Source organism: Leucopleurus acutus (assembly GCF_964270905.1).
Source record: "Leucopleurus acutus genome assembly, chromosome: 2".
Taxonomy (NCBI): Eukaryota; Metazoa; Chordata; class Mammalia; order Artiodactyla; family Delphinidae; genus Leucopleurus; species Leucopleurus acutus.
In genome coordinates, this window is record NC_139143.1 from 110,163,983 (window position 1) to 110,176,962 (window position 12,980).

A 12,980-nucleotide genomic window follows, 5' to 3' on the forward strand; every position below is an offset into this window, starting at 1 on the left:
TACATAAAAAACAAACACACAAAAAAAATAAAGAAAACATTTTTAATCTTACAGTACAGTACCTCAAGAAGTACAGTGGTACAGTACAACAGCTGGCATCCAGGGGCTGGCATCGAGTGAACAGGCAAGAAGAGTTACTGACTGGAGGAGGGAGAGAAGGTGGGAGATGGTAGCGCTGAAGGACCGTCAGCAATAGGAGACCGAGGGCAAGCTGTATTTCACTCACGCCTGACACTGATGGCACAGGTTCTGGTTCCTTGCTGGATCAATTCTATCTACCCTCTTGAAAAAACGATCCAGTGATGTCTGGGTAGTAGCTCTTTTTTTCTTGTCATAGATGACAGTAAAGTGCACAAAAGCACAACCCCTTGTGGAGGATGCACGCACGTGACAATGTATGCCAGACACGTGAACTAGCTTACCTGATTGGACATGCAAATGCATGTTCGCATCTTTGAAAGTTTACAACTTGAATGTTCCCATGTGGGGGACTTACTGTATCTCAACAATAGTTTACTCAAAGAGAAACCACTGGAGACTGCCCTCAGCCCACACGCAGCCGGCTCCGTTATGGCGACCACAGCCCCAGCATCGTGATTAGTGGTGATGAACCAGGTTATGACCTAGATTTATTTTGTATACCTAATCATTATGCTGAGGATTTGGAAAAGGTATTTATTCCTCATGGACTAATTATAGACAGGACCGAATGGCTAGCTCGAGATGTGATGAAGGAGATGGGAGGCTGTCACATCCTGGCCCTTTGTGTGCTCAAGGAGAGCTATAAATTCTTTGCTGACCTGCTGGATTGCATCAAAGCACTGAACAGAAATAGTGATAGATCTATACCTATGACTGTAGATTTTATCAGACTGAAAAGCTACTGTCATGACCAGTCAACAGGTGACATAAAGTAATTGGTGGAGATGATCTCTCAACTTTCACTGGAAAGAATGTCTTGACTGTTGAAGATATAATTGACACCGGCAAAACAACGCAAACCTTGCTTTCCTTGGCCAAGCAGCGTGATCCAAAGATGGTCAAGGTTGCAAGTGTGCTGGTGAAAAGGACCCCTCAAAGTGTTGGATATAGACCAGACTTTGTTGGATTTGAAATTCCAGACAAGTTTGTTGTAGGATATGCCCTTGACTATAATAAATACTTCAGGGATTTGAATCGTGTTTGTGTCATTAGCGACACTGGAAAAGCAACATACAAAGCCTAAGATAAGAGTTCAAGTTGAATTTGGAAACATCTGGAGTCCCGTTGAAATCACCAGGAAAATTGTCAGATGTTCTAGTCCTGTGGCCAGCTGCTTAGTAGAGCTTATTGCAAGTATCTTCTAAGAATTTTATCTGTTTTGTAGTTTAGAAATGTCAGCTGCTGCATTCCCGAACTCTTTATCTGTACTATGAGCCTACAGACTGTCAGTTCCCTTTGGGCGGATTGTTGTTTGACTTGTGAATGAAAAGTCTCTTAAACCACACCACCACTGAATGAAAATATTGAAATTGTATCTATAAGAAACATTTTAAAAAAAGAATATATTAGTTTTTTAATTGGTATTTGAATTTTTATATATTCAGGAAAGAACAGAAGTGATTGAATATTGTTAATTATACCACTGTGTGTTTAGAAAAGTAAGAAGCAGTCAGTTTCATATCAGTGACAGTATTTAGAGGTAACGTTATGTCAGATAAACCATATATCCTGGAGTTATTTTAGTCGGTTTCAGTAGTATTAACTATTTTCCCGCTTGTTCAGATTATTTCTGGCGAATCTTTGTCAACAGTTCCTTTTAAATACAGGTCAATAAATTCCAAAAACCTACCACTTTTTGAAGTTTTCAGTGTAAAAATCCTTAAAACAAAGGCTGTCTCTTTAAAAGAAAAAAAAAGAAAAAAAGAGAGAAACCTCTGGGATAGACACAGAATCTCCCCCAAAGTGGCTGCAAATCCTAAGATCAGAAGGGGAAGACCCTTGACAGAAGGGTCAAGGCAAACATTAAAGAGACAGTAACACATATGGGTTAATTAGCTGTGGGGAGAGGAGCTCTTGATCATGGCAGCCGCTGTGGTCCAGGCTTATTACTGAAAAGCTGAGCTTGGGCTAGGGAATGGCAAAGGTAAAGCAAAGTGGCTTGTTTGAAGGGAGGCATCTTGGACGGGAAGCAGTGGGGTGCATTTGACTACAAAAGCCAGAAGGTCTGTGGTTGAGGCCTTGCCCACTGCTGACATGAGAGTGTTCGGCACACAGTGTACATTCATTCATGTATTCATTCTAGAAAAACAGTAGGCACTTGCTATGTGCCAGGCAGCAGGCTAGGCACTGGGGACACCGGGAAGCAGGTAGACGTGGCCCCTGTCTTCCTGGGGCTTACATTCTACTGGAGGAATCAGAATGTTGGTTGAGTCTGGATCCCTCACTGCTTGCCCCTTCTGGGAACCTCTTTCCTGTGGAATGGGCTTCAGCCAGTACTTTTATTTTATTTTTTAACATCTTTTTTGGAGTATAATTGCTTTACAATGGTGTGTTCGTTGCTGCTGTATAGCAAAGTGAATCAGCTATACATATACATATATCCCCATATCTCCTCCCTCTTGCATCTCCCTCCCGCCCTCCGTATCCCACTCATCTAGGTGGTCACAAAGCACCGAGCTGATCTCCCTGTGCTATGTGGCTGCTTCCCACTAGCTGTCTTACATTTGGTAGTGTATATATGTCCTTGCCACTCTCTCACTTTGTCCCAGCTTACCCTTCCCCCTCCCCATGTCCTCAAGTCCATTCTCTATGTCTGCATCTTTCTTCCTGTCCTACCCCTAGGTTCTTCAGAGCCATTTTTTTTTTTTAGATTCCATATATATGTGTTAGCATATGGTATTTGTTTTTCTCTTTCTGACTTAGTTCACTCTGTATGACAGACTCTAGGCCCAACCACCTCACTACAAATAACTCAATGTCATTTCTTTTCATGTCAGCCAGTACTTTTAGAAAGTGTTAGCTGGGAAGGGAAGCCTCAGAACACCAAATTTTAGGACAGATAGGGAAGTAGAATTGGTCTGGCCACAACCATTTTCTCCAGAATAAGGGACTTGTGGAGAAGCTGAAGAGGCCCCACAATAAAGCCAGGAGATGGTTACAGCCTCCCTCCAGGCCTTCCCAGGAAAATCATCCAGGCCTACAACAGCAGCAAAGATAATCACAATTGGCATTTTAACAGTTCTTCTGATATCAGCAGGATACTCAACAGGTCATTTCTACAGACCCACTAGAAAGTCGGAAAAGAGGACCATAGGAGAAAAATGAAAAGAGCTGTGATGATCAATTGTAAAGGTAAAAGCACTATAGTGGTGATTTAATTAAGGCCATCTATTTATCCACCTACATACCAGTTCTTTCCCCTCTCTACAGAGAACTGTTTAAAATACAATATATTTCTGTCGTGGTGGGAATATTTTAAGTAAGACATAGGAATGGACTTCCTGACTCTAAGAATTGTTAGGTGCCAACCAAGTAGAGGATTACAGAATGAAATCAGCTTTCTTACATTTGAGAGAACACACTTGTAGATAAAGTAACCAAAATTGGCCCATATGAATGCTTGTTATTGGATTCTATCCTTCAAGGCCCAGTCTCAATGATTATTATCTATGGTATGTAAGCAAGACTTGACACCTGCAGGCTGAAGGAGGCTCAATCCCACTTGAAGTCTCTGCTCTGGAGTCTCCCTTTGGGCCTCCAGCCCATCTTCCATCTTCCCCATCAGCTCACTGCCCAAGAGGCTGACCTTCAGGAGCTGTGTGAGTACCGCTTGCCCTGGGCTTCACTTGGATTCAGCCAGTGGGAAGCACTGGCAGGGCGTCCTCCAAATAAGCTGGAGAAAATCGAGGTGGAGTATCCCTTCAACCCCCATCCTGATGGTTTGACACCTGCTAGGTTCCTTCATTGAGGCTATAGCTCCCGCTGGGTGGCCTTTCCTCCAGCTACAGTTCTCACCGGGTTCAGGGACATGCTCCCCCATCACACCTTCATGCCTACAGGTGGTAACAGACTGTTGCCAACCCTGGACTTCCCTCAACCCTGCTCAGACCTTTGTAAAGAGTCCTTTAACAAGCCCTCCCTTAGTCAGCCCTTTGAGTGTATGTGCTGTCTGTCTCCAGCTGGAGTTCTGACTCATACACTCTCTGAATCGGACATGAGGAATTTCTGAAATTTCATTCAACATTTATTTTAACAAAAGTGTTTTGAGCAACTACTTTATACAAATGATAAATGCTGAAAGACTTAATAATATCTAAACATTTTCGAGTGTCTGGTATGTGCCAGCTAATGGACTAAGCAATTTATATAATTTAATCATCACGATAATCTTGTGATGATGTGTTTTTAAACCTCTCTTCAGGTATGGAAACCAGTGTTTGTTATAAATAAGTACCTTGACTGAGGCTACATCCCCAGTAAGTAGAGGAGGCAGGATTCATACCCAGATGGGTTTCATTTTTAAACTTATACTTTAAACTTCTTCTTTTTATGGTCTCTTATATACAGTGATAATTATGATAGGGTATTCAGGGAAAAAACAGAGGAGCAGGGAGGACCTCATGTACTAATTGCATACAGAAAACTAGGCTCTTTTTTCAAACTTGAAGACTAGTAGGAGGGTAAACCTACACAGACAGGATGAATGAAATGATAAAATGTTTGGATGAAATGTTTATCAGGTGAACTAGGGGTGGGAGAAGAGGATTGTGAAGGGGTGAGTATTATGTGCAGTGACAGGCAGTGATATGTTTAGCAGGTGGTCTCCATCCTCTCTAAAAGCCTGGTGTACAGTGTTTGTCAGTCTCTGTGGCATAAATACTCCCACGATGGCCAATGTCAAGCTACCAATATGGCATCACTGAATGGCACGTGGGGAAGAGATGTGCAAAATTGGCTCTTGAGAGTGGGTACAGGCCTGCTGCTGTGCACCACTGTATTTATGTGCAAGGGCAGGGAGTCAGGAAACAGCACGTGTGTTTGGGGTACTCTAGGTTGGTCAGATCTGCTAGAACACAAGGAACAAGTGGCAGGGGAAGGTGGAATGGGAACAGGGATGAGACAGGAGAAGTGGTAGAAAAGACCATGAGAGAGGGCTTTGTCTGGAGCTGCACTGTACAGTTTGGTACCCACACGTTGCCAATGAGTGCTTGAAATGTGTCTGGTCAAAATTGGGATGTGCTGTAAGTGTAAATTATACACTGGATTTCAAAGACTTAGTAAATATACATATATTATATAATTAATAGATATATGAATATATATAATTTGTGTTGATTATGTATTAAAATGATAATATTTGGATATATTGGGTTAATCACATATTTACAATTAATTTCATCTGTTTTCTTTTTACTTTTCAAAATGCAGCTACTAGAGAAAGCCAAACTACATGTGTAGCTCGCAATGTATTTCTTTTAGACAGCTTTGAGCCAGAGAACTTGGACTTTATTCAACAGGCAACAGAGAGTCTTAGAAGAGTTTTAAACGGATATGGTCTGCTTCCCATAATGATCCATCTGGTGCCATGTAGAGTTTGCTGAGCCCAGGCCGGAGGAGGGAAACTTGAGAGAGTCCAGGCCAGAGGGATGCGGCACTGAATGAGGCAGAGGACATGGGGATGAAGGAGGAGAGAGCAGACTGGATGGGATAGGGTGGCCGATTGCATGTGAGAGGTGGGCAGAGGGAGGAATCGAGGGTGATGCCCAGGTTTCTGGCTGGACCACTGTCCAGCTGGAGTGGTATTAGCGGAGATGGAAGTGTAGGAGGAATGAAGATATCTTGGGGGAAGATAATGTGTTCAATTTCAGACCTGATGAGTCTGAGGAGCTAGGGAGCTTTCAGGTGTCCAGCAGGCAAGTGGGTGCAGGGGTCTGGAACCCTGTTGGCACCGTCTACAAAATACATCCCGAATCAACCGTCTCCTGCCACCTCTGCTGCCTCCTCCTGGTCTAACCACTAGAATATCCTGTGTGGAGGATCGCTGCAGCCTTCTAGCTAGTTTTTTTGCTGATGCATTTGCCTTGCTTTTTCTAAAGTCTCAATCAACAGGCAGAATAACCTCATTAAAAGCACATCAGAACATGGCATGCCTCCCCTCACAGTCTTCCAGTGAATTCCACGGCACTCACTCCACTCTGTACAGTGGCCTAAGGTCCTATGCGACCTGACCCTGCTACTCTGAGCTCCACTGCCCTCTCCCTCGGTGACTCTGCTCTAACCACGCTGAGCTCCTTGCTGTTCCTGGGACTCACCAGGAATCCTCCTTGCCTCAGGGCCTTTGCACCTCGTACTCTTCCCTTGGATTTCTGAGGCGCTATCTCCCTCACCTCCTTCAGGTCTGTACTCAACTACCCCTTCTCTGTGAAGACTTCCTGCTCACTCCATCTAAAATGACACCCCACTCTTTCTTTCCCTTCTTTATTTTTTTCCCCAGCTCTTACCACTATTAATCATACTATAAATGTTACTTATTTATCATATTTAATATCTGTGTCCCTCATTTGAATGTAAACTCCGTAAGGCAGAAATTTTCTCTTTTATTTTCTGCTGCATCCCTGAACCTGGACTGGTTCCCGGTGCATAGTAAAAACTGAAATATTTGTTAAATGAAAGAATAAACTGCAGAAGATCAACGGGCTGAGTATATAAGGCCTAGGAATAAACAAGCCCTTGGAATCCCAGCTCTGACACTACTCATTGTGACCTTGGACTGGTTATTTACCATCTCTAAGCCTTAATTTCCTCATCTATGAAATGGAGAGATTAATAGTACCTCCCACAAAAGATTTTCGTGAGGATGCATCCAGCCAAGAAATATTTATGGACCCCCTCCCATGTGCCAGGAGCTGTGGGATTTAAATGGGGATTAGATGAGAGAATTTATAGAAGAGTTTGACATTGTGCCTGCCATATTGCAAACCGGCCGTAACGCCTTTACTGAGTATTAGCAGAGGAAAGAGTGTTAAGCAGTCAGGAGACAGGGCTGTGTGAGAGCCGCTGAGATGGGAGTGCGCGTACCGACCCAGAGGGAGTGAGCAGAGTGCGGGGTGAGGGGAGGGGACTCTGCTGACCTTGCCGATTTCTCAGGGATGAACCCCGTGAGGGGGAGCCAGGAGGCAAGGTGGACTTTGAAGGATGATTAGGGAGTAGAAGGGGAATTCTGGTGTCATCATCAGCATACCAGTGCCAGAACGGAGAAGAATTGCAGACACAGACTCTCTCCAAAGCCACAAGTCATTACTCCCGGGAGGAATGACACCGTGGGCGTCCCCCTGCGAGAATCGAGGGGCCTTGAGAAGAACACTGTAACTTGGCAGGGTCCCACATACTTCAGACCGGATTAGGGTTGGACTCCCAAGTGCCGTGCCTCACTACTTGGAAATCCCATGAAAGAGCTGGAGCCTCGTTCTGGGCAGCAGTGGACAATGGCTCTTTGTCAGCAGCCAGTGAAGAGTAAGCGAGGAGAGTGACGGAAGCTGAGGTCTGAGGGGTGCTGTGTTCTGGGGGTCTCAGATGGTGTGGAGAAGAGGGTCAAGGCCTGGGAGGTCACAGTCAGGCAAGATGAGAGCGTGGAGAACTGAGGGCCCTGCCCTTTCCCTCCAGACCCACCATGGCTCTGGCCCTCTCTGCCTTGGGCTGTACCTTGCTCTGGCCTTCCTGGTGGATTATTCTGGAAGACTTCCCAGGAAGTTTGGAGGTCCCTCAGGTCCAGGCCCCAGGGATGAGGGAGCCCAGGATAGCGGTTATTCCAATGATGTGAGCCCCTCAGGCACTCTGGCTTCGTCAGTGCCCAGGAGGCCCTGTGGTGCCACAGAGCCGCCGACGTGAAGCGGGGGACCCCACTGCACTGCGGGGAGCAACAGGCTGAGAAGTCAGACCCTGAGGCGTGGCCTCTCGCTTTCCACCCACGTTAAGCAGAAACCACAACTTCAGGGCTTACTGTGCTCCTCCCTCCAGCCCTCAGTAGTATATGTTGCGTAAGAGACACCTGCAGCTCAACAAGTAATTGCAAAGTGAATCCTATGTAACCACCACCTAGGACATGAGGGGACCACTGCCATCTCCCCTTCATCCCTTTCTGATTTCTATCCCTTGCCTCCCCCTGAAGGTAATTACTATGCTGACTTCTAGAACCATCACTCCCATGTTTTTTGTGTGTTTGTTTTGTTTTGTTTTTACCAGGCAGCATAGTACAGTGGTAAGAACATGGATTCTGGAGACAGAAGGTGTTCATTCACTTCTTGGTTCCTCTACTCACTTGCTGCGTATCCTTGGGCCGAATCCTTTATCTCTCTGTGCTCACTTTCTTCATCTGTGGCGTAAGGATCACGAGAGAATGCAAGCTGATGAGGTTGTTTAAAAGATTAAATATGAGTTAATATACGTGTAGTGCTTAGGACAGTGCCTTGGGTAGTATGGGTGCTCTTCGTAGTACTGTCACCTAAATATACACGCCTTAGCAGATACGGTCTAGTTTGCTAGTTTTTGAACTCTATGCTAACGAATCATACTCTAAAACCAACCAACAAATAAACAACCCAACAGATAGGTACAAAGCCTATATGATGACGGCAGCAATGATGATTGAAGGGGAAAAGGATGTGCCAGTGGCTGAAGTTCTGGAAATAGGAGGAGCCTGTCGTGATGGGCTGGGACGTGAGGACAAGAACACACAGGGGTGGCATAAACAGATCATGGGGATTAACACTCAGCAGAGAGGTGTAACTGAGGGGGTTACTGAGTCTAAGCTCATGCTGTTCGTTGCCAGAGAGGCCAGTAAATCAAGTTGTTGGGACAAGGAATAGTGACTTTATTCGGAAAGCCAGCAGACCGAGAAGATGGTGGACTAGTGTCCCAAAGAACCATCTTGCCCGAGTTAGAATTCAGGCTTCTTTTATACTAAAAGGGGAAGGGGTGTGATTGGTTGCTGCAAACTTCTTGGTGTGGAAATCCTTTGTTCTTGCAGCTGCCCAGGTAGGTCATGTCACAATGTTCTCTTAAACCTCAAGCAAGACAAATGTTATTCTCTGTTCTGCAACTTTTTATCTCTATACGAATGGAAAAGTGTTACACCTTTAAAGGTCAGAGCCTTGAGAATGGGCCATCCTGTATATTTCAGGCTATAGGCAGCATGCTTTACTTGTAGCAAAAGCAATGGAATACAGAGGTTAAAGTAAAAGAAACAGATCCGTATGGAGTCAGATCTGTTCTTCCCTATTACAAGAGAACACAGCATGGGTCCAAGGAGTAGGAGGGACTCTGGGGAGTGAGGCAACCTGTCCCTCCTCTCCCACCACCCGGCACCCAGCGTGGTTCCTGTGGAACTCATGCTGCTTCCTTCACGGTGCAGTGCAGACTCCATCTCCATTCTGCCTCTGGTTGCGTGAAGTCACACTTCCACTCCCGGCTGTGGGGCCTGGCTGTAGGTCACTGCCCTGATAATAGATGCTTCAGTTTCAGTGCAGCCTGGACAGTGCCCAGAGCCTCGTGGGCCTCTGTCTCCAGAGGGGACAGCCCTGTACTTGGGGAACAAGAAGCCCCAGCTCCCAACTGCACTGTGGGCAGAGTTAGATTGAAAATGTCGTCATTCAGCAAACTTGTATTAAATACTTAGAAGTCCCAAATACTTCGCTGAACTGAGATGGTTTTCTTTGCTTTCCCTGGATCTGCCCACTCAGTCTTCATAGCAGCCCCGAGCTCTCCTGCTGTCTCTGTGTTATAGAAGAGGAGACAGAGGCGGGTAACTGGCTCCCACTCACACGGCTAATAAGTGCAGGAGGCCTGGCCAGGGCCGTGCTCCTGAGAAGTCACCGCCCTGCTTCACCTCACTTCCTTGCTCAGCAGTCCTGGTTCTGCTCCGCTGGCTGTGTGGGCACACTGCTGAACCTCTGCGGGTTTCAGGTGCCCTGCTCATGAGGAGCGGGCCTATGGGCCCCAGTGTTCGCATCCCCTGATTCACTGCCCTTCATGGAGGCCTCCCACAGATGCCGGCCAGCCCTGGGCACCTGGGGACTCCACGAGAAGTAATATCACGGCCTCTGGCCTCCTCAGGCAACTTATATTTGGGGACACAACTGATGATACAAGATGGTAAATAATTAACTTTCCAAAGTGTGATTCAGACCAGGGTGTAAGTAAGGACTCTGGGAGGGCAGCTGAACGAGTCTTGCCTAGTGGAAAAATGGATCATCTTAAAGGAAGAGCAAATTCTCCTTAACCACTGCTAAAAATACTTCTCTGTTAGGCAAGGGTCAGAAACACTTTCCTGGCAGACAAGTCGTTACCGTCCGGCTCCCAGTCGGCCCTACCTGCCCCACCCGCAGCCGGGAGCCCTGTGCAGCTTGTGGACGTGCCTCATTTCAGCAAAAGCATCAACACTTAGAGGGAGGGTTTTTTCTTCCTCCACATAACATGCTTCCTTATGTTGAAATATTTCTCCACAGGGCTATGCGTGGGATGAAGAGGATGTATGGTGAGCAGGCAGAGCCCCAGAAATAGAGGGCTAGTTGGGATTGTGCAAAAGTCAGTGGATGAACCTTGTGACAGAGACACCACACACCCTGAGGCTGGTTGCTTCAACCATAAAGAACTAGTTGTGAGAAACAGAGTTTGACTGGGTTGGGGCCATGACACCGGGGAATGGAAACACTGGAGACAGTATTTTAAAATGTTGAGCTTGGGCTGAAGAACGAATCTTAGGTTTGTGCTGACTCATACTGTGGCATCGCAGAGCCTGTGGAGAGGCGGCATCTATCCCAGGATTCTTGGTCTCCCACTGTGTCTCTTCCTCTGTTGGTTTTCTTCCCTATGGTTCTGTGCCAGCTCTGCTGTTCATTCTACTACTGCAAGGGATAATACCTTTCCAAGATTTCAGTGTTTAGTAGCAGGCTGATGGCTCACAACTTTACTTTTTAATTTAAAAATTGTATATTTTTATTGCAGTATAGTTGATTTATAATGTTGTGTTTCAGATGTATAGCACAGTATGTGTATATGTATTATATATTCTTTTTCAGATCCTTTTCCCTTATAGGTTATTATAAAATGTTGAGTAGAGTTCCCTGTGCTATACAGTAGGTCCTTGTTAGTTATCTATTTTATATACGGTAGTGTGTATCTGTTAATCCCAGCCTTAGAGTTCCAGCTGGGAGCTGGCCGTAGGCTCTGGACTCACGAATGTGGCTGCCTCCTGGGTGTCGTCGTTCCGAGTCCCACAGGTACCTCTTCTCAACTAAACTCCTCCCAAACTTGCTTCTCCCCATCCGCCTTCTAACTCAGTGAACGGCTCCATCACTCACCCTCCCCATCCTCCATGTGCAAAGAGTCACCAGTTCCCTCCACGTCTTTCCACTCCATGCGTGAACCTCAGTTCAGGCCCTGCATCTCCGTCCTATAGCAGCTCTCTCAGGGGTCCGCCTGCCTGCCAGTTTGCTCCCCTTGATCCCACCCTACACACAGCAGCTAAAGTGCTTCCACAGCACAAATAGGAGGTGTAACTCCCCTCCTTCAAGCTCCTCGAAGCCTGCCAGTTGCTTTGGGGATTCAGCCTAAACTCGTTCAGGGCAAAGCGCCATTCCCGAGTGGGGCCTGGTGTGTCACTCCAGTGATCTGAGTCTTCGCTCTCACGGGAACCTCCCTCCAGGCCTGGGCATTCTCTGACAGGAACAGGAGATGGACGAGGTGAAGTTGTTAAATGGAAATTACCATCTCTCCCAACACCCGCACTCTATCATATTTCTGAATTCAGAACATCCCAACAGAGTCCAAGATGCTGTTTCCAAAGATAGTACATCAGAGTAACCTGCTTACAAATCAGTAAGAAAATAACCTATAGGAGAAAAGAATCTGAAAAAGAATCTATACATACGTATATAACTGAATCACTTTTGCTGTATACCTGAAACTAACAACATTGTAAATCAGCTATACTTCCATTAAAAGATGCTTTGCTGAAACCAAGAAAAAAAGAAAAGAAAAATACAAGTAGCCTAAGACAATGACAGAAGATAACCAGGATAACCGGGGAAGAAAGCTGGAGCCTTTACTGCTCTTCCAGACCAGAGCCTGTTAGGCCCTCAGTGAACCTTGCCTGTAACTCTCTTACGACATTTCATACTATGTGGCATCTATGTATTTATTTATCACTTGGTTTAGCTCTTACTTTAAAAAGTCAGCAACCCGAGTTCGGGGCAGGTGCATCTGTCTGCATCTTCTGTGTGCCTCCTGTGCAGTGCATACCTTCTATGCATGGGGCAGAGGAGGGTCTCGGTATACGAACGGCCAATTATTAAATCACAATGTTATGTCTTTCCCCATTAGCCAGGAATATTTATTTCATCAAAATAGCTTTCTAAAAATATCTCCCCATATTACAAAGGATTATGTTCCTAATGACTATTTTGCACTTATGAATCAATAATAAAAAGACAAATTCCCTAGGAGAAAAGTTGACCAAAGATGATAGACAATTTACAAAAGAATTTACAAAAGAAACAATACCAATGGCCATGAAACGTATGGCAGAGGCTTAATCTCCATGTATGCAATGAAAGCTACTGTTTGCAGAGGTGGGGAAAACAGGGACTTGCACTGTTGGCAGGAGTGTAAATTTGTAGAACCCTTCCTGAGGGCAACTAAGCAATAATAATTCAAAATTTAGAATTTACATGATCTTTGACCCAACAATCCCAGGACTCTGTCCTCTAGGAATAATCAGATAAGGGTACCAAGTTTATGTGAAAGAATAGTAATTGCAACGTTAACAATAGAATAGTTAAAAATGCAAATAAGTCAAGCTTTTATCATAGAGATATGGTTAAATAAATCATGGTACAGCCATATAATGGAATATTATGCACTTGTTAGAAGAGAAGCAAATCTCTAGATATGTGTTTCTACAAGGAAAAATGCGCGCAATATATCAAGTGAAAGAGGCAGGT

The 12,980-nt window shown here is 45.3% G+C and overlaps 1 pseudogene across 1 annotated transcript; it reads left to right on the plus strand.

The window, feature by feature from the left end:
* Window positions 1-432: 432 nt before the first annotated feature.
* On the plus strand, window positions 433-1,225 carry LOC309974385 (hypoxanthine-guanine phosphoribosyltransferase-like; annotated as a pseudogene). The gene has a single exon. The product of its transcript is annotated as a hypoxanthine-guanine phosphoribosyltransferase-like (transcript).
* The last annotated feature ends 11,755 nt before the right edge of the window (window positions 1,226-12,980 follow it).